This window comes from Panthera leo, chromosome B4 (genome assembly GCF_018350215.1).
Source record: "Panthera leo isolate Ple1 chromosome B4, P.leo_Ple1_pat1.1, whole genome shotgun sequence".
Classification (NCBI taxonomy): domain Eukaryota; kingdom Metazoa; phylum Chordata; class Mammalia; order Carnivora; family Felidae; genus Panthera; species Panthera leo.
The window spans coordinates 36,059,511-36,082,153 of NC_056685.1; the positions used below are offsets into that span (position 1 = coordinate 36,059,511).

A 22,643-nucleotide genomic window follows, 5' to 3' on the forward strand; every position below is an offset into this window, starting at 1 on the left:
CAGAGGCTTTTCACTGTGTTTCTTAAAGAACAAAGTCTCAAAGGGAAAATGGGAAAGGAAGAAATTATTCAGAAATAGTGCATCCATGTAAGTGAACACATATTACATCAAAATTGTAAAATTCAACATTAAAGATGGAGCAGGAAACTAAAACTAAGCCAATTCTCTCAAGATTTATGTGTAAAATCCTTGACCCAGGCTAAAAGATCCCACATGATGTAAGTCCTGCCATCTTCACATATCTTGGATATTTTCAAACCCATTGTCTACACTTCCCACACTAGCTTTCTTTCAGATCCTCAAATAAACTAAGCTTGTTGCCACCACTGGACCTCTGTTCATGTTGATTCCTTTGCTTGGAATATTCTTCTCCTCTTCTAATCCTTTACTGGCCCCCTAGTAATATGGCTCTCCTACTCATTCCTCAGGTTTTTTTTTTTTTTTAATCTGAATCTTTAAAAATTTACTTTAAAAAAGTGTACTTTCTTCAGCTTACTGAAATATTGGTATATAACATATAAGTTTAAGGTGTGCTACATGATGATCTGACACATGTGTATACTGCAAAATGATTACCACAAATACCATTCTAACTCATTTCTGTGAATTCAGTTTTCTTAAGATTTCATAAAAAAGTGAGAACATACAGTGTTTGTCTTTCTCTGTCTGACTTATTTCACTTAGCATAATGTCCTTAAGGTCCACCCATAGGATCGTAAAAGAGAGAATTTCCTTTTTTATGGCTGAATAATATTCCACTGTATATACCTATACCATATGTTCTATACCTGGTCCATTGATGGACATATTGAGTTGTTTTCCATGTCTTGGCTATTGTAAATAACACTGCAATGAACATGAGAATATGGATAGCTCTTTGAAATAGTGTCATTTCCTTCAGATAATACACAAAGAAGTAGGACTGATGAATAATATGGCAGTTCTATTTTTAACATTTTAGGGAATCTCCATATTGCTTTCTATAGTGGCTGTACCAATTTACATTTCTATCTATAGTACAAAAGGGTTCTCTTTTCTCCATAGACTTGCCAACACTTGTATGTCATCTTTTGTCTTTTCATTAACAGCCATTTTATCAAGTATGAGGTGATATCTCATTGTGTCTTTGATTTGCGTTTACCTGATGATTAGTGATACTGCACATCTTTTCATGTACCCATTGGCCATTTTTGTCTTCTTTGGAAATGTTTATTTCAATTCCTTTGCCATTTAAAAACTCAGATAATTTGTTTTTGGGGGATTGTTTTGTTTGCTGTTGCATTATATGAATTCCTTATGTATTTAAGCCCTTATCAGATAGATGGTTTGCAGTATTTTCTCCCATTTCAAAGGTTGCCTTTTCACTTTGTTTCTTTGGCCATGAAGAAGCTTTTTAGGTTGATGTAGTCCTAATTATTTATTTTTGCTTTTGTTGTTTTAGCTTTTGCCATCACATAAAAAAATCATTGCCAAGACCAATGATCAGGATTTCACACCCCCCTTACCTATTTCTGCTAGTAGTTTTATACTTTATGGTCTTACATTTAAGTCTTTAACTCATACCAAATTAATTTTGTGTGGTACAGGATAGATGTCCAGTTTCATTCTTTTGCATGAGAATATCCAGTTTTCCCAACCACATTCACTGAAGAGACTAATGTTTCCCCATTGAGTATTCCTGGCGCCCTTGTCAAATATTAGTTGACTGTACTGTGCAGGGGTTTATTTCCAGGCTCTCAATTCTGTTCTACTGTTTTGTTTGTCTGCTTTCATGCAAGTACCATACTGCCTGTGCTTGGAGGAGGAGTGATGGGAGTAGTGTGAATCTATCTTTTCTACCCTCCTCAGTGTGTCTTTTCTTATTTCTGTGTTTTATGCAGATGCTGTAATGCCTCACATGAATCCTTGGTTCCTGTGAAGGTATTTTTGCACAGAGACTGTTATTCAAATTGATATTTCTGGCAGGGGCAAGAGTGTTAGAAATTCCTATGCCATCATTTTGCTGACATCAGTCTCATTCCTTAGGTTTTAAATGCCACTTCACAAGGAAGATCACTGCAGATTAGTTCAGACTCTGTTATAATTTTCATTTAATACTATACTTTTTGTTAGTTAGACATCACAATCATAATTAAATTATTTGTGTAATGTGTACTCTCCTCACTAGGGTTTTAGAGACAGGGACTGAACACATCTTGTTCAAAATTATATTATTAACGTCCAGTATGGTTCCTGAGACATAGGTACTATTCCAGACATTTATTAAAAGACAGGAAAAAAAAAAAAAAAAAACCACAAAGAAACAAAGAAACAGGGGGAAGAGGGATGGCCATGGTTGTTTCAGCCCCCTGTGCCCTCCTTTCCTCTGATTTGTCTATGTAGAAAGTCATCCTATTCTGCTCTCTGCCATATAGTAAAATGTAGTTATTCAGCTGTGCTAGTGGGTAGATCTAATTCTGGAGTAAAATATTAGAAAGGCCCCCTGGCTGCAAATATAAAGTCATGTATTCTAATCAGCTTTATCAGTATAAACATATTATTTTCATCTCCCTCTTCTGACTTCTCTAACTCTCAACTAGATCCAAACTCAGAAAGGTAAATGCAAAATATCTTTGGTAAGTGCTACAAAATTTATCTGCCTAGGAGTAAAACCCAGAAAAAAACTTGGTCTTTTAACTATATATAGTACCATTTTTAGAGGTTGAAACTACTAATGGTTTTCTTCTAATTCCCTAATGTACTAACCTCATTAGGATATTTGGGGATTATTCATTGAGATTATTCAATTAATATTTTAGTAATAAATAATACATCAGTAATTAATAGCCAAAGTCTGTTTGAAGTGTTTCACATACATTTATTTAATCCCCTCAACACTGTAGATTATTAATTCCCATTTTATAAATGAGGAAACTGAGTAATTGAGAGGTTAAATATCTTGCTCATGGCACAGATAGGAAATGGTGAAGGCTATTTTAAAACCAAACCAGGTCCCAGAGTCTTAGTAAATGCACTGTTTTGTTAAATGCATGTTTCAGTTAAGTGTGTGTGTGTGTGTGTGTGTGTGTGTGTGTGTGTGTGTGTGTCAGAGTGAAAGAGAGGTGAAAAGAGGGGAGGAGCAAGAAAGAAGACAGAATGGGACAGGGAGATGTAAAATGTTTTTGTACTGGGGTCAAAGTCAAAGGAATTTGAAAGCTATTGTTCTTAATTAATATGTCATGCTGTCTCCCCATAGGTAGATGAAGACTCTGTTAATTGCAAGTATACAATTTACTCACTTCCCCTACAGTTTGGCAGGGCATAGTTACTCTTGAACTAATAAGATGCCATCAATACTTATTATTAGCTAATCTTACTCTTTATGATACTACCACAGTTCCCAAAGCACCAGGTAAACTCACAGGTGCACTGCAAAATATTTTAAATTTTTGGGGGAAACATAGTGACATCTGTCAGACAATGTGAAAATTACTAGCTCAACGTAGTTTATAGTTTCAACACTAGATGATGATATACCTTTTCATGACAATCTATCTTTGTGAAACTGAGTTTTTGATGGTTGTTGTGATTAAAAGCAACTAAGATGTGAAAAACTGCAGCACCCAACAAGCACACACCCCATTAGTAAGTTAAAGTGATTTAAGAATGAAATTAAAATGTTATTTTTTCATTCAAAGTATCTCTATTATTTTTTAAGTAATCAATAAGTTAAGTAATTAGAATACAAATATTTAAATTGTGTGAACTTAATCACTATTAGGAACTGTTGGGTATTTATTTTGGCCAAGAGGTCATGAAAAATTTACCGATTATACTGAAACCAACAGAGTTTGGGAACCTCTGTCCTACTCTAAGTAAATGGACTTCCTTTAAGGATGTTATAAGATCATGTCTAGCATGTAAGTTTGAAGAAATATCAAGTACTCCTTCATTTTGTGCATGTGGAACAACATAAATGGTCTTTGTTTTTCATTAAAAATTCCTCATTTTAATATAATTGAAGGTGAGCTCATTTTAAATCTCAGGTCTTTATCAGCTTCTAATCTGCTGCAAAACTGTGATCCAAGGGGAAACTGCCTATGAAGTGATCACTACCATTCATGGAAAAAAGCTTAGAAACAGAGCTAAAACAGAAAAAGAATCTCAACTGCAAAACTATCATAATTCAGCAGCCACTCACCTCCCATGTTCCCTTTATCCCTGTCAGAGGCTAGAACATTGCCCTACCTTACGAGCTATACCGCTGTTTTTTAAATAATGAAATAAGGTCTTGCATATGCACAATGAGCCTTCCCACAAATGTGACCTTTGGGATTTATCTCCTGGTATTTTTAACCATGTTGTCAGTATTCAGATGGGATTTACAATGAATCAAAGCTACTACTGTTCACACCACATTATATCTACAATAGAATGCAATAAGATACCATAATATTTTCATTTGGTACTTTTTATTAGCCTACAGTTCAGTTCTAGTCAATGAAATACACAGTGCTTTCTAAGTTGAAAGCCTCTATTTATAGCACTTCTTTAAGAAGCTGAGATGAAAAAGGAATACCACAGATGACAGGACTCCTCTGACCTAAAAAGCAAGTAAATTACTAACTGCTCGATTTTTAATAAAAATCTTGGGTGGAATAAAGGAATCATCAACTTACCTAAACGGTGACTGGTGACTATAGGGGTACTCTGGTGTTAGTTTAAAATAAAGACCAAACACAGCTCTGGAACTATCTTATGATTTAAAAGTGAAAACAAAGATGTAATTATTAGAAAGATGCAACAGGTAAGCACTAAAGCTAAAAAGTGGTAGGATGAGAAGAAACTCCTTCAACTACTGGTGACACCCAGAGTTGACTTCAAAGGGAAGTCACTTTATTTGAAACTCAGTGTGTAAATTCTACTCAATCCCAAGTACTAAAACATGATAAACACAATTCCTGGGCCTATGGACTCACTAAAAGCATTATGTTCAAAACCACAAAGAGGGGATGGAGGAATGGAGAGATTTGGGGGGTTGAAAAAAGGGAAGAAAATACCTCAACTGAGAATCAAATAGTAAGGAACTTATTTTATGAAACACTTACTAAATTTACATATTCCTTCTGTATTTATTGGCTCAAAATTAAGTGACCCGATTATCTGCACAAAAACAGAATTAATTTATTTTTTATCCAAAGAAAGTGACAACAATTGCCATTTGCTAAAATAGCTCTCAACTTAGTGATAAAAGAGATGGGTTATAAATGGTCTCTAGGGCTTTTCTTGCTCTGGAGTCCATCAGTACTTTCCAGGATGGTGACTGGGAAGAAGAGGGTATTTACCCACACTATCCCTATATGAAACCTCCCCTAACACAACCATGTCAAAATATTTCTATTGTTTGCATATGATAAATGCATAAAAGAGTGTGTGTGTGTGTGTGTGTGTGTGTGTGTGTGTGTGTGTAGTACAATTATTTGGATACTTTCTAACCAATGGAGTAACAATAAAATGAGAGGAAAATACTCTTAATTAGCACAGACCCAACTAGAATATGTGTGTTTGTTTTGGTAAAGAAACACTCTGATTAGTCTCTCTTGCACATCTGGAAATTACTGACATCTTTGAACAATATTACTTCACTCCTAGCGAGAAGAGCTGTAGAGTCTATTTAATAGTGTAACAATTTAACCCACCTCCTGGTGTCTTAGAATTTTAATACTGAGGGTTTTAATTACAGTAAGCCTGCCAACAAAATAAAAGTAAAACAAAAAATCAGACCTAGAAATAACAAGAAAAGTCCTTAAGCACATTTTTTACATGGAAAGATAGAAATACACAAGCACAGTGTGACTGTCTTATCTCTTCAGGAAATTAGTAGCCAAAAAGGTTCACTCCTCCAGTTTCTACTTCAGTATTAATGGGTTGAGCAATTACCACATGGAACAAACCCCTTTAATACCACCTGGTCTACTTCCCAGCAGTGAATTCCACTCCCAGGCTTGTCATGGCTCATTTAGATAGTACAGTAAGTTTCCTCTGTAAGTCGGCTCCTAGAGCTTACAGAATTTAAGATATAATGAGATACGAAGGTGTTTATCATGAGGTAGAATGGAACTCTGAGCCAAAGCAACAGGAGTTGGATATCATGAGCAGGCTGGGAACAGAAAGGTTTTTTTTTTCCTCTAAAGTATATTGGAAAAATAAACTATTCCATAAGACACACAAAGTTTGGGTAAAGATGAAAGTTTTTAAGCAGAAGTAAATCTCTACCTTATAAAAACTTAAAGAGAACAAAATAAGATTTCAGAAATACAGATCGAGAGGGGCGAGCACATCTTTCATCATTGCCTCTTGCTACCTTTCCACATAAAATTTTGGTTCGAGAGAGTTGTAATCTACTCCATCCCTTAAGAAAAAACAAAATTTTTGAAACATATAATATGTCTAAAAAGTAACAATCAAAACTCTTGTTATGGATTTCGAAGACTTCAGGAAGGAAAAGTATGTATACAAAAATAAAGGCCAGCAAAAATTAAGAGAGAAGGAGAAAAAAAACTACCATATTGAAAATAAATTTAGTTTAAATGGAACTTATAATTCTGATTAACATTATGAACTAAGCCAACATAAAAAGGCCCTCCCCTTGTGCTCCAAACTCATGAAATTACTCATAAAACAGAAAATAATTAGGTATCAAGCACGAGCTAAACCAGAAATGCCAATAACGAAGACCAAACCCAAAGTCAAAGCACTGATGGAGTTTAAGTGAAATGGCTCATGAGGGGTAAAAAAAACCAGGTTAGAGGCCTTAATAGCTAAGAACTAGGGAAGAGATTCCAGGATTCAGGCTCAGGAAGAGATGGAAATGATCTATATGTATAAAGCTAAAGAAAGTCACAAAGGTTTGTTCCATCTGTAAAATGGGGACCAGAAAAACTCTGCCTACCAGGCCAATGGAGCAGCAAACAGTCTACAGTTATGAGTGGGAAAACAGTCATCCGTGAAAAATCATTAGGTTCACGCGATACAGAATTCCAAGCACAGCGATTCATATAAAAATTGATCCAGAAACAGTGAATGTATTTGGTCCCTGCACAAAGTCAAAGCTGATCTAAAGAAATAAGACTTCTAAGAAAAGTAGTCCCACAGAAGATGAGTTCATTATCAAAAATTACAAACCTATATATATAAGAAAAATTCTCATGAGAAAAACTTAAAAGTTACAACAAACTGTAGAATTCACATTGTAAAAATTGGAAATAACTGAGCTGTGTTAAAGGGCATTTAAAAAGAAATAACAGGGGGCACCTGGGTGGCTCAGTCGGTTAAGTGTCCGACTTCAGCTCAGGTCACGATCTCGTGGTCCCTGAGTTCGAGCCCCGCGTCCAGCTCTGGGCTGGTGGCTCGGAGCCTGGAGCCTGCCTCCGATTCTGTGTCTCCCTCTCTCTCTGTCCCTCCCCCATTCATGCTCTGTCTCTCTCTGTCTCAAAAATAAATAAATGTTAAAAAAAAAAATTAAAAAAAAAAAAAAGAAATAACAAAAGCTCTCCTTACAGAATGCCATGTATCATCCTCTTTATCCCTTCCAATCAATTTGCTGATGCTTAAGGCATACTGAAATGAGGCAAGTAGGAGGCAATTGTAGAAGACTATATTGGGATGTCTGGGATGTCTAACCAACATCCATACTACTCCTACCTCTTAGCTTCTTCCTTCCAACATTTTTAATGTATTCACTCCTTCCACAGTGTGGATCAAAGATAAAGACCCCATCTCGACCTCAGAGGTAGATTCTAATTAAAACAAGGTAAAAATGGTAATCCTATTTTCCTTTCCCAATCACTTGGCATATGATTCAGGCTGGCCAAATGGATGTCGAAGGGAAGCCTATATGGAGGAGACAGGAGAAGGCTTCTGAAAAAGTGGTTCTTGTATCTAAGGAACACCTGAAAATGGTTAGCATCATCTTGATAACAGCCTGAGGATACAATCAACATACAATCTGAGGCCAGTATACCCATTCGGTGGATAATTTTAAACATTTCTACTGTAGCTATATTTATGTCTCCTTTGCTTACCTTTTATAGATTATGCTTTCTCACTACAATGCAATAATATTGTGAAATCAACACTGAGTACTTTCCCTAATTTCATGAAATGAAACCACCCTACCCTCTATAACACATGGATTAAGGAGAAAAGCTCAGGAAACCAAAAGACTATTATAATACAAAATGAGAAATTTTTGTATATCAAAATATGGATATAGCTAATGGGAGTCTTAGAAAAAAAATTTATAGCATTCAATAATAACTAAAAATATTCAACTCAAGTAACTTGTGGGACGCCTGGGTGGCTCAGTCGGTTGAGCATTCGACTCTTGATTTGGGCTCAGGTTATAATCCCAGGGTCATGGGATTGAGCCCTGCATCAGGATCCACTCTGAATGTGGAACCTGCTAAGATTCCCTCTTTCTCTCCCTCTGCCCCTCTCCCCTGCTCATGTGCGTGCTCTCTCAAAAGAAAAAAAAAAAAAAGGAAGAAAGAAAAAGAAAAAACGTTTTAAAAAAGAAGAAAAGAGTAACTTGAAAAAACCAAACATTGTAAATGTAAGAAAAATAGAAGAAATTCATAATAGAAGAGAATCCAGTGGAGTAAAATCAAATAGATATTGAACAACATCCAAATCTGGCTCCTTAAAAAGAAATATAAAGGAGTCAAACTTCTAGTGACATCGAACATGGTGGGGGGGGGGGGGGGAGTCAAAAAGTATACGAATGAAAACAGGACATAAATACAGTATAGATTTTGAAAGTACCCACTAATCAGAAATAATAGCACTGAACTGTTAGATAAGTAAGAAACTTTTATTGTGTTAAGTCACAGAAAGTTTGGGGTGAGTTTTTTACAACAGCTTGTGCTACTCTAACTAATAAAACTAATAAAAGGGTAATAGGGTATACAATAGCAACATCTGCTTTAAAAAAAAAAATAACCCTTTTGCACACCAGCAATAAAAATCAGAGCATTTAACTGAAAAAAAAAAAAAATAGCATTAATATGAAAAGAGTAAGGGTTCCAAACAATTCAGACACAGAACACTGAATAGAGATTGGTTCTGCCACTACCAGAACTTAAAAGTAAAACAGTAAATAAAATCATAATGAACTAGCACAGCAATAACAAATAGGTGAATGGAAAATTGTACAGAGTCCAGAAACAGACTCAAGCAGGAACTCACTATGTTATATGGATGGCAGCAGAACCGACTTTCCAAAGGGGAAAAACTAAAAACATTTTCCTCACACCAAACAATTCAGATATATTAAAGACTTACACGTAGAAACAAAACTTTCACACATATAAAACCAATTCTTTTAAAATACATGATCTCCAGAATGTCTTATCAAAGGATGCACTCAACTCATACTGGCCTTTTATTTTTATATTCACCCACAGAACCATATGCCTCATTCTATAAAAAACTCTGTGTTTAAGTCTATAAGCTCTGTAAAGTTAGGAACACACAAACACATATCTCAATGAGTACTTTATCCACCATATTTAGCATAATTTCAGAAATGTATTAAGACTAGAAACAAGGCATAAATATTGTAAAATGCACTAAAGAAACAAAACAGAGACTGAAGTGTAGGGGAACTAGGGCTGACAAACAAGATTAGGCAGGTTTCTCTATAGCCAATGTGATCTGGTGTAAGCCATGAGAAAAAAGTAGAACCATAAAAGGCAGAATTATGAAGAAAGCATTTAAGACTGAAGAATGGTTTTAGTAAAAGTATTTAGGGAAGGAGAATATAAGGTAAATTTGAATAATTAGATGTTTCTGGAGAAGGAAGATAAAAAGTATAAAGGGAAATAAAGCCAGAAATTTATCTAGAGACAAAATTACAGGTTTGATTGGAATATGGACCTTCTAAAGGTTTTTAAAGACAAACCTGTAAGTACAACACAATTAGATATAAAAGTAGGACTAAATAAAATAAAAGTAGGAATTGCTTATAAATAAATGTTTCAAGTAGAAGCCGGGATATTAGGAGCACCTGGGTGGCTCAGTCAGTTGAGCATCCGACTTAGGCTCAGGTCATGATCTTGCGGTTCATGAGTTTGAGCCCCACACTGGGCTTGCTATTATTAGCAAGGCAGAGCCTGCTTCAGATCCTCTGTCCCCTTCTCTGCGCCCCTCCCCTACTTGCCCTCTCTCAAAAATAAATAAACATTTTTAAAAGCACCTGGATATTAGAAAGGTCATGATAGTACTTTTATCTAGTTCATATTCAACTCAGTAATATGCATTATACTGGCCACTCCCTAAGATGAAAAAAAGAAAATGAAAGCAGTAACATGGAACTTTATTATATTTCATGTTATGGGAGCAGGGAAATGAATATTTCTAATATCAGCCTTTTGACAAAAGAAAAAAGGAACAGTGAATACAGATCTTGATTATTTTTAAAAAATAAATAATATCCATAGAGCATATCTGAATCAATCACACTTTTATAAGAGAATCATCTTATTTGCACTGTCTTGCTCTTTTTATGATTTTAATGCCCAATTCCAAATTTAACCATTAGATAAAGGCAATTTGATAATCCTAAGGATTTCAAATGTTTTATAAATGAGCTAAGAAAATGCATATACAAAGAAAAAGAAATGAGAGCAAAACAAAAAACAAGACTCCAAAAACCCAAAAAACAAAAGGCAACCGAAAAAACTAAAAACCAAAAGAACAAAACCCAAAGAAATAACAAAAGAAAAGGAAGGTTGTATGAGGTAGGCATACCCAAAGACAAAGGAATACCAAAGGACTGCTATATTTGTGGGTACTTTGAGCTTGAAAGCTAACACCAAACATGGCGCCAGAGCCCTAAAGAGGGAGATATATTTTGGTAAATCCATTCTAGATGTGTACATTACCACCTATGAAACTCAAGTTCAATTTCAAGACCAAAAGTGCTTGCTATCTCTAATAGTTAGTAACCAACCACCTAGCTCTAAAAAGCAACAGTATCTCTAACCAGAAAATGCATTGGTCAGAAACACACTGAGAAGAAATAACTTCATTCTGAGTGGAAAATTATACCAGTGTTGATGGGGTATTATAAGAATGTCACTATGTGGAAGAAAAGACAAAGAATGAATCCAGCCACAACTGCTTTCATATGCACAGCAAAGATATCCTTTGTTAAAATAAGAGGTTCATCTGTTTTCCCTCAGACAATGACTTAGGTCTGAAATTGATGTGTGTATCACAAATATTTTCCATAGCAACAGTTCCTAACCAAACAAGGATCTTTTTAAAAAAAGTAAATTCCACGCCCAATGTGGGCCTCAAACTCACAATGGCGAGATCAAGAGTCTGATGTTCTACTGACTGGGCCAGCCAGGAGCCCCCCAAATAAGCATCTTTTATTTAATTTCCTAGATTATTAAACCAGAGAGAAAAGATGAATCCTGGGCTAAACAATGTTCAATGTGTCCTGAAAATCTAACTTGTAGAAAAGACAAATAACACAAAGGCTATTTTAAAAAGTTATTTGCCTTTATATTCTCTTAGAATACTTTCACTTTGAAGATAAAAATAATTTAGTACAATTCAAAAAATACATACTGTGTGCCAGTTATGTGTTGGGTACTAGGCTTATTTCCAGAGATCCAAAATAAGCAACACTTCTGAATGTCAGGTGTCTGGAGGAAAATAAAGCCTGCAAAAAAATGACTGTAACACAATGGGGTAAATCCTATGGAAACACACATGCAGGGCGCCTGGGTGGCTCAGGTGGTTAAGCATCCAACTTGGGCTCAGGTAATAATTTCATGGTTTGTGAGTTTGAGCCTTGCATTGGACTCTGTGCTGACAGCTCAGAGCCTGGAGCTTGCTTTGGATTCTGTGTCTCCCTCTCTCTCTGCCTCTCCCCTGCTAGCTCGCTCTCTCTCTCTCTCTCTCTCTCTGCCTCTCCTGTGCTAGTTCTCTCTCTCTCAAAAATAAACATTAAAAACAATTTTTTAAAGAAACACACAGGTAATAGATATTTAACATCATTTGTAAAGTTCTGTACAAAATCCTTTACAGATATATACCTTTTATCTTTAACATTTAGTTATTTCCATTTTCTTAATGGTGTCTTTTGAAGAACAGCTTTTAATTTTGATGAAGTCCAATTTATCAATTTTTTTCTTTTATGGTTGGTGTCTTTTGTATACTGAGAAATCTTTGCCTACTCCAAAGCTTCCTGTTTTCCTCCAGAAGATTATGGTTTTACCCTTTATTTTTAAGTCTAAGATGCATTTTGAATTAATTTTTGCATATAGTATAAGGTTTTTACCTCATATTGACCCTACAGACATCAATTATTGAAAAGATGTCTGTTTCTCCATTGGTGCCTTTGACTGTTAATAGGTAAGTCTATTGCTATACTCTTTATTCTGTTTTATTATTTTATATGCCAGTCTTCATGCCAATACTACATTTTTTATTACTGTCATTTTATAGCAAGAATTTAAATTAGATAGTACAAGTCTTCCAACTCAGTTCCTTTCAAAATTGGACTCACCCTACCATATCCATTGCAATTCCATATAAATTTTAGACTCCAATTGTCAGTTTCTATCCAAAAACCCCCTGTGATTTTGGCTGTGATCGAGGTGCAAATATAAATCAATTTGGGGAATATGGGTATCTTAAAGCTTCCTTATTCAAATCATAAACTAGATATATCTCTATTATGTAGGTGTTTTTAAATTTTTCTCTGAGTATATTCTGTAGTTTTTAGTGTAAAGATCTTATATGATTTTTGTTAAATTTATTCAGAAATACTTTATGTATTCTGATGCCATTATAAATAACATTTTCTAACATATCAGTTTCCATTTATTTGCTGCCAGTATATGGAAATACAACTGATTTTTATGTATTGCGCTGCTTAATCACATTATCTGTGTATAAAGAATACTGTACTACCTTTTGAATTTTATTCTTTCTTTTCTTGACAAAATTACATAACTAGGATCTCCAATGTAATTATGAACAGTGGGATAAAAGTGGACATCTTTTTTTTCATTTATCTATTTACTATATTGTCAAGTTAGCTAATATACAGCATATACAGTGTGCTCTCGGCTTTGGGGGTAGATTCCCATGATTCATCGCTTATAAAAATGGACATCATTATATCCTTTGCAATCTTACAGGGAAAGTGTTCAACTTTCATCATTAGGTGCGACGCTAGCTGTGAATTTTTCATTTGTTTTCTTTATTGAACTGAAGAAACTATTTTCTACTCCAAGTAAGTTAAGAGTTTTTATCATGAATCGATGTTGCCTTTTGTCAAAACAGGTTTCTCAATGTACTGATAATTGTATCATTTTTATTCTCTTAATGTAGTGAATTTAATAAATTCATTTTTGATACCTGAACAAACCTTACATTCCATAAATAAGCCTAATTTGGCTGTTAATATGTTAGCTTTCTTCTTATGTTAGATTCAATTTTCCAAGACTGTTGGGGACTTTAATGTCAACGTTCATGAGGTAGACTGACTTGTGATATTCTCCTTTTATCATGTCCTTGCCAGATTTAGATGTGGGGCAAATTCTGGTCTCAAAGATGAATTAAGTATTTCCTTCTCTATTTTCTGAAAGAGTTTCTATAAGACTGTTATTATTTCTGGGGTGCCTAGGAGGCTCAATCGGTTAAGCGTCCGACTTCGGCTCAGGTCATGATCTCAAAGCTTGTGGGTTTGAGTCCTGTGTTGGGCTCTGTGCTGATAGCTCAGAGCCTGGAGACTGCTTCAGATTCTGTGTCTCCCTCTCTCTCTGCCTCTCCCCTGCTTGCACTCTGTCTCTCTTAAAAATGAATAAAGATTAAAAAAAATTTAAAAAAAGATTATTAATATTTCTTACTTAGACGTTTAGTATAATTCACCAGTGAAGACATCTGGGCCTGGAGTTTTATTTGTGGAAATGTTTTTGATTATAAATTCAGTATCTTTAATAGATACAGGCTGGTTGATTTTATATTCCTAATTCTGAGCCAGTTCTGATGAACTATTTTTCAAGGAATTTGTCTATTGTACCTAAGTTATCACATTTATTGGTATAAACGTATTCTAAATGTTCATTTAAAAAACACTTTTTGTTTTAATGTTTATTTTTGAGATAGAGAGCATGAGTAGGGGAGGAACAGAGAGAGATGGAGACACAGAATCCGAAGCATGGTCCAGGCTCTGAGCTGTCAGCACAGAACCTGACACGGGACTCGAACTCACAAACCATGATATCATGACCTGAGCAGAAGTCAGATGCTTAACTGGCGGAGCACCCAGGTGCCCCTAAATATTCTTATTGTCTTCTCAAATGTCCTTAGAATCTTGAATGATATCCCTTGTTCCCTCTTTCATTCCAAATATTGTTAATTCTTGTGTCTTCCTTCTTCCTTGGATGAGTCTTGCTAGGGGCCTATCAATTTATTAATTCTCTGACAAACCATGGTTGACTTTGTGAATTTTCTGTGCTGTTTTCTATTTCCTTGATTTTTGCTCTTATCTTTATTATTTCCTCCTTTCTATTTACTTTTGTTTACACTTTGGTCTTTCTTTTTCTAATACTGTAGTGTAGAAACTCAGATAACTGAATTTGTACTTTCTTCTTTTCTGATACAGGCATTCAAAAGTGGAAGTTTCCCACTTAAGTACTAGTACAACTATATAACACAAAATTTAACATTTATATTTTCATTAAGTTCAAAATGATTTCTCATAATCCTTATGATTTTTCTGAGCCGTGGTATTTAGAACTGTATTATTTAATTTCCAAACATTTGAGAGCCTTCCCAGATATCTTATTAATTTCTAACTTAATTCCATTGTGGTCAGAGAACAATTCTGACATATTTAGTCTTCTGAAACTTATTAAATTTATTTTTATGGTCCAGCATATGGTCTACATTGGTGAACATTCCATACATATTCAGAAAACATATACGTCCTTCAGTTGTTGGGTGTACTATTCTATAAATATTAAATAAGTCAAATTGATAGTCTCGAATAATCTGTATTTTTACTGCTTACTTTTTTAACATTTATTTATTATTGAGAGACAGAGAGACACAGAGCATGACAGGGGAGGGGTAGAGAGAGGTAGAATCCGAAGCAGACTCCAGGCTCCCAGCAATCAGCACAGAGCCTGATGCGGGACTCGAACTCACAAACTGCGAAATCGTGGCCTGAGCCGAAGTTGGTCACCCAACCAACTGAGCCACCCAGATGCCCCTACTGCTTATTTTTTTATTCACTTATTCTATCAATTTCTGAGAAAGAGGGGTTATAATCTCCAGTGATGACTAAGGGCTATGGATTTGTCTGTTTTTCACATTAGTTCTTTCAGTTTGCCCTTCATGAATTGTGAAGCTCTGTTATTAGGTATATACATTATGTAAAGAACTGCTGTGTCTTTCTAATGAATTGTCTCCTTTATCATTATGATAAATCCTCCTTTAATTCAGGAAGACTCTTTGGAAGTCTCCTGCATCTGATATTAATATAGCCATACCAGGTTTCTTTTGGATTACTATTTACAAGGACCATCTTTTTCCATTCTTTAATTTCAAGATCTGTGTTTATAACAGTATATGTCTTACAGACAACATTGCTTCTTTTTTTAAATTCATTCTGATAATCTCAATCCTTAATGTTTTAGCCCATTTCACTTTGACATAAGTATTGATACACTGAATTTCTATCTATCATACATTTATCCCTTCTATTCTTTGTTGCTCTGTTGTTCCTTTCTTGCCCTTTTTTTTCTGAGTAAATGAAATAATTTTAGCATTATGTTTTATTTCCTCTACTGAATTTTCAGGGAAGGTTGTTTTTTTTTTTTTATTTCTGTTTTTGTGGCTAACTTTTTGAAGTTCCTTTACAGCTAACAATATGCATCCTTAACTTACCACAGTCCATTAAGATCAGAAATTATAAATCTTCACAACTGATACTTCCTACTTTCTATTTCACAAAGGTAACAACCTTAAAATATAAAGTTTCTCCCCAACCTCTTGTGCTATTATGGTCATATTCCCTTTTATATACATCATAAACTCCACCAAATAATGCCGTTACTTTTGCTTTAAATAGTCAGTTGTCTTTTAAAGAATGATAAAAAAAAAAAAAAAAGTTTCTATAAATCTCAACTAATTTACCAGGTTTGGTGTTCTTCATTCTTTCCTACCGATTCATGTTCCCATCTGGTTTCATTTCCTCTCAGCTGAAACATCCATTCATAACTTCTTATAGAAGAGTGTGCCTTCTGGAAATGAAGACTTTTCATGTTTGTTTACATGAAAATGTCTATATTTAATCCTAGTTTTTTAAGAGTCTTTTTATTTGGCCATAGAATTCTAGGCTAATAATTTTTTCTCACTACTTTAAAAGAAGCTCCATTTCTTTTTATCTCCAATTTTTTTTTTGAGAGAGAGAGAGAGAGAGAAGGGAGGGCCGGAGAGAGGGGGACATTCTTACATACAAACCATATATATCCATGGGGCAGAGAAAGCACTATAAAAGCTGAAAAAGAGAGGTACTTTGGGAGCCTTTATCTGTAAAGCTCAATGCTTTACTTGCTACTTAGAGATTATTCCAGTCATTTGAGGCTCTTCACATGAAAAAGATGATTAAGAAGCATGATTTTTTTTTTTTAATATGGTTTCTTCTGTTTAGAAGTTACATCTGGGGGCATCTGGGTGGTTCAGTCGGTTGAGCGTCTGACTTCGGCTCAGGTTATGATCTCACCGTTCATGGGTCTGAGGTCTGCGCTGACAGCTCGGAGTCTGGAGCCTGCTTCACATTCTGCATCTCTCTCTCTATGTCTCTCTCTCTCTGTCCCTCCTCCACTTGTGCTCGCACCCTCTCTCAAAAGTAAATAAATAAACATTTAAAAAAAAAAAAAAGTTACACCTGACTCTAAATATGGCAAAAAAGTGGATTAAGGCTTTAAGGGAGGAGAAAGGCATGGGATATTTGGGGTTATTTGTAACTGATTCCAATTCAGGTCACAAGAAAATAAAAAGATTTGAGAAAAACATTTGTAATACACATGCCGTTTTGTGAGAAGCTGAGCATCATGATCAAAGTTTAGGAGCACAAAGAGGTAAAAAATTCTAATAATTACTACATCCATTAAAGCCATTTCTTCCACTGTTCTATAACAACTTAGAGCCCCAAGCAAACTATCAGTCTGATGAGGAAAGACGCTAGTAACAGTTAAGATCATTCCATAAGGTGGGTATATAAGTGAGCTGGAGATCAGGGCTGAAAAAAAGGAGGCAAAATTAAGGAGTTAATCAAGACTAGAGAGGAAAACCCAAAGTCCCAAGGGATAGTTGATTATAGACACACATCCTGCTTTATCATTTCAACAAGGATGGGCCCACCAGTGTTGTTGATAGTTATGCTATACAACATACTTTGTTTCCTTTTTCAATTCAAGTATAGGAAATTTTTATATTTATGTGATTTCCTAAAGAATATTTAAACTTCTGTATTTTAGGCCGCTGTGAAAAATGCTTCCAACTTCACCATAAGTCTTTTATCATAGGTCTACTGCTTCCAAGATAGGCATCTGATGGAACCATAGATAAATGTGGCTTTGCAAAAAGTACACATATTCTTATGTAACTTAGAATGCGCTTCAATTTGTTACTAGGGTATAACTGTTCCTGGGATATAATTTGTGTAACTCCCCAATTTTGTGGTTAATTTGGAAGACTGTCATCAATTTCCAAATGGGATTTTTTTTTAATGTCAGCAACTTTACGATAAATTTAAAAATGAAATACTACAGGATATCAGAATAAAAATAATTAGTAATACAAAAATAATTTATAACACAAACTAATTTTAATTATTCAAGGTATAACAGATTAACACCTAACCTATACTAGCCCCAAAGTATTAGGCAAAAAAGCCTGGACTCTTTTGAGTAACCATTTTCTATAGCTTAAATTCTAAATAAATTCTATTTTTCTCACTTAAAAGGCAAAGATTCTTTAAATGTCAGAACTTAGATTATATTATTGGACTCCTTCTAGGTACATGCAAAAATTTATTTTATTTGTGGGAAGTCAGATCTTTCTTTAGCCAAAAGGCATCTCAAGAGTATATAATTTAGCCCCAGAAGTTTGAATTTCTCTGCCAACTTTACTAATGGAATGCTACTTATCAAACAACTCTGGATTCTCAAAGAAACTAAAGAGGTTTTCCACCACTTCCCTAAATAAACCTGTTCTCAGGGTAGTCATATTCATAGTTTAATAAAAATGTTTATTAAAAATGAAAAATTAGTCTTTTTATTCATAGTACTGACATAAGGTGACACAGCAGCAGGAGTGTGAGTGTGAGGCAGCAGAGGATGAACCATATCTAGATCTTACTACTCAAACTCATGACCTGAATTGATACCTAACATTTATTATGGTTATTAGCATTGTTATTTTGTTATTTTTTCCCTTCTCCAATTCATCCTTCATTTCTTAGGGAAAGAGACTAATATAAAAGCAGAATTAAAAAATAATGGCTAACAAAACCACAGCATAAGTAAAAGAAGAACCAACATGGGATCTGCCAATAAAAATGCTCCTTTCAAAGCTGGCTAACCAACTCAAATGTTTCTACTGACTCATTGGCATGCTACCAAGTGAACAGTTTCATATGTCTCCCAAAACTCATGGCCACCATTTGTTTGTAACAGATGCTCAAAAATTACAATCATAAATGCTAGGGTTGGAAAAGAATGATTAGGTCATTCCATTTGGTCTGATGTGGTCAGGATTATTGCAAAAAACTAGACTATTCTAGCGCTTTGTTAACAAATTTTCTGTATTTTTTATATATACAGGCTGGCTGCCTTTTCCTCAGGGGAGACTTTTCTTACTCTAGGTTTGAAGTCACATATATGCATGTTTCAGTCTCTTGTACATCACATTCCTCTCATATTTCTTCTGCATTTCAAGTTCTCTGGTTATAATGAACAATTCTTTTCATGTATTCAATGATCAATAATTAAACACTGTAAACATTTAAAATATGGTGGGTCCTGCCATGATTACAGTGAAGAATCTGGTTGTCACTGTCAATATCCATAGGTAAGGTTATTGCCTTTTTCCTTTTTAATTTCTTATTTTATTGTCATGAAAATTCTGTGAAGCAGAAGCAATTATTTTTGCCATTTTTTTTAATGTTCATTTTTGAGAGAGAGAGTGCAAGTGGGGGAGGGGCAGAGAGTGAGGGAGACACAGAATCTGAAGCAGGCTCCAGGCTCTGAGCTGTCAGCACAAAGCCCAATGTGGAGCTCGAATGCACAAACCGTGAGATCACGACCTAAGCCGAAGTTGGACACTTAACTGACTGAGCCACCCAGATGCCCCATTACTTGCCATTTTAAAAATGAGCAGATTGAGGCACCAAGACGTTAAAGAACTTGCTGAAGTCATAGAGCTAATAAGTTCTGATTCAGGCTCTTTTATTCCAGGAAGTATGTTCTTCCTAGTTGCCACAAGTAATTAGAGGCAGGTATCATGTAGAACTAGTTGGACGTAGTAAACATCTTACAAATTGACAAAAGAATGAAGTAAATTCTGAGCAAAGTTGTAGAAACTGAGATAAGCTCAAATGAGGACAGATTAGCAGAACTTGTTCAACATATGGAGAAAAGGAATCCAGAATATAGCAGAAGAAAGGCTATTGTCTTGGTTAGCTACATTAGTGAAAATGAATCAAAAGCTCACTGCATTAGAACCCACTATATGTCAACCATAGTGTTTTGTGTATAATTACACTTATGTTGTAGTTTTCAACTGAGGTTTTATGAATCATTTATAAGTATGCATACTTTGGAAATCTACATTTTTAAAATTTATTTATTGAGGGGGGCGGGGAAGGAAAAGAACAAGCAGGGGACGGGCAGAGAGAGAGGGGGACAGAAGATCTGAAGCAGGCCCCATGCTGACAGCAGAGTCCTATGCAGGGCTTAAAACTCATGAACTGTGAGATCATGACCCAAGCTGAAGTCAGCCGCTTAACCGACTGAGCCACCCAGGTGCCCCTGGAAATTTACACTAAAAAAAAAAATAGGGAATTCAATTCACTGTTCTAGGGGAAAGAATAAAATACCTGCTGCTTCACAGACTTGGTAGTGCCATGTGGGTTGGCTTACAGGGCAGTGCAAACAGAGAGGATCTGCTAATAAAACCACCACTCTCTTAACAATATTTGGATAGAGGATTAGGTCTAATGTGCTGAGAGAACTTATTAAAAGGAAGGTATTAAACAACAATTTTACTAACATATGAAACTAAAAGACAACAAGGGGAAATTTAAATGCAAATTAAAGCAAGGACTACTTTTAAAACTTTATGTTGGCAAATCTGCATGACACAAAACTTATGAAAAATCTGACTAAGAACATCATGATACCACAGAATATATTCTGAGCTATGGAAGAAGGTGATTTAAAAGATAGGTCATGGGGCACCTGGGTGGCTCAGTCGGTTAAGTGGCCGACTTTGGCTCAGGTCATGATCTCGTGGTCCGTGAGTTCGAGCCCCGCATCGGGCTCTGTGCTGACAGCTCAGAGCCTGGGGCCTGTTTCAGATTCTGTGTCTCCCTCTGTCTGACCCTCCCCCATTCATGCTCTGTCTCTCTCTGTCTCAAAAATAAATAAACATTAAAAAAAAAAAAAAAAAAAAAAGATAGGTCATATAAGGGTGCCTAGGTGGCTCAGGTGGTTGAGGGTCCAACTTTAGCTCAGGTCATGATCTCACGGTTCATGAGTTCGAGCTCTGCATCGGGCTCTGTGCTGACAGCTCAGAGTCTGGAGCCTGCTTCAGACTCTCTCTCTGCCCCTCCCCTGCTCATGCGCGTGCTCTCTGTCTCTAAAAATAAATAAACATTAAAAAAAAAGAGAGGTCATCTATCAGAGCCAGGTTTTAGCACTTTATTTCTAGAACTTTCATTTAATGTGTATTAAATTTCAATACTACTTACAAATTTCTCTACATAATCTTTTATCCCTGTCTTATTATGTGAGTGCTTGACATCACCAAAAATAGTTTTGCTAATCACAGTATTTTTCAGAAATGTAATCTCTGACCTGCTTTGGAAAGTGAAGTTCAAAACAGAGTGTAGCACTGTGGTACCAAAAAAGAAAAAAAAAATTGCAACTTCCTTTTCATAGCTTGAAGTCAAACATTCTTTTACAACTTCTTTCATGTCTTTGCAAGGCCCTAATAATAAAGGAAAATTTCTATACAAATACATCACTATTTTGCTATATACAGATTTGTACTTAGTAGGAAAGATCTGACAGGTGAAGTCAAGTACATGGAGACAACAAAACAAAACTTACACACTGTTACTTTAGTGAGGGCTGTTTCTGCTTTGGAAGATCACATGTGATACTTGGTTTTCCACAACATTATATCCATCATTCGTCCATTTCCTTAATTACTTTGGGCTCTGATTTAATTTGCTTCTCAACTCCTACCATGTTTTCAGTAATGGGTCCCAGATCTCTTAAACCCAAATGATTGTATGCTTTATCACCAAAAGTTACCTCTATTACTCCATCTCCAAAATATCAGGTTTTGAATTTTAACCACCAGTGACAAAAAACTTGTCTTATATTTCCTTCACTAACTGCTCCCTAAGAAGCATATTCACCAACTTTTATTGTCCTGATGATACTCAGAACCCTAACCTCTCTCTCCATTCTCCCAAGCATGTCGATTTATTTCTGGCTTCAAGTATGCATCATTTCCAAGAGCAGGTCACCTGTAATGCTTTTCTAAAAGGTTAGAATCTTTTAACCTTGCACTGTGGTCTAAAAATCCATAAATGCAGGTGACACCACAAGAATTTCTTCCTTGACTCTTAGGTTGCTATCAGAATATCACATGTGCCATGGAAAATTCACACTAAGGTATAATGGTAAGGTCCTCTTCTAGTCTATAATTTGGATATTAGCCTAAAGCACTAGCTGGTCTGAGAAGTTTGTTTATCGTAGGTCAAAGAGACCCAGTATTTATGGAGAGAAGAAGAAACTAATAGAAAGTGAGCACAGATTATATGAGAGAAAATTAACAAAGGAAGGCTGCAGAGCTGTGGACCTGGGCTTAAAACCTGTGACAGAGACCAGAAGCTGCCCAGACAGCTGCCAGAAGCTGCTGAAGGAGAGAGAGTATCTCTTCCGAAATAGAAGGGAAGACAACAAAAATACAGGTAGCTGTTGAAGTAAAGAAGGTAACCAAGCTATCCCAGGATAAATTTTTCATAAAACCTGGGAGCAGGATGACAACACAGAGGTGAAGGTTGGGAATAATAAAGGAGAAAATACTACTGAACTCTCAAAAGAGACATATTTGTTTTAAAGAGAAAGAAACCAGAGCTCCAAAGTTCACAATGAAGGAAAAGCATCTATTGTGTACCAGCAGACATGCACATGCTTCACTACAGATTATCTCAGGAGAGTAGTAGGAAAATGATGTACATCAAAGTTCTGTTAAAATTGACGACTTTGTAAAAATTGGAGAATGTGGCAAACTGTTAGCTCTTAAATATGGAGGATAAGTACATACGGGCTCATTATACT

General features: G+C 35.4%; 1 protein-coding gene across 9 annotated transcripts in view; it reads right to left on the reverse strand.

Moving 5' to 3' along the window:
• ERC1 (ELKS/RAB6-interacting/CAST family member 1) overlaps window positions 1-22,643 on the reverse strand; it is a 509,468-nt gene that overhangs the window by 203,843 nt on the left and 282,982 nt on the right. The window lies entirely within an intron of this gene.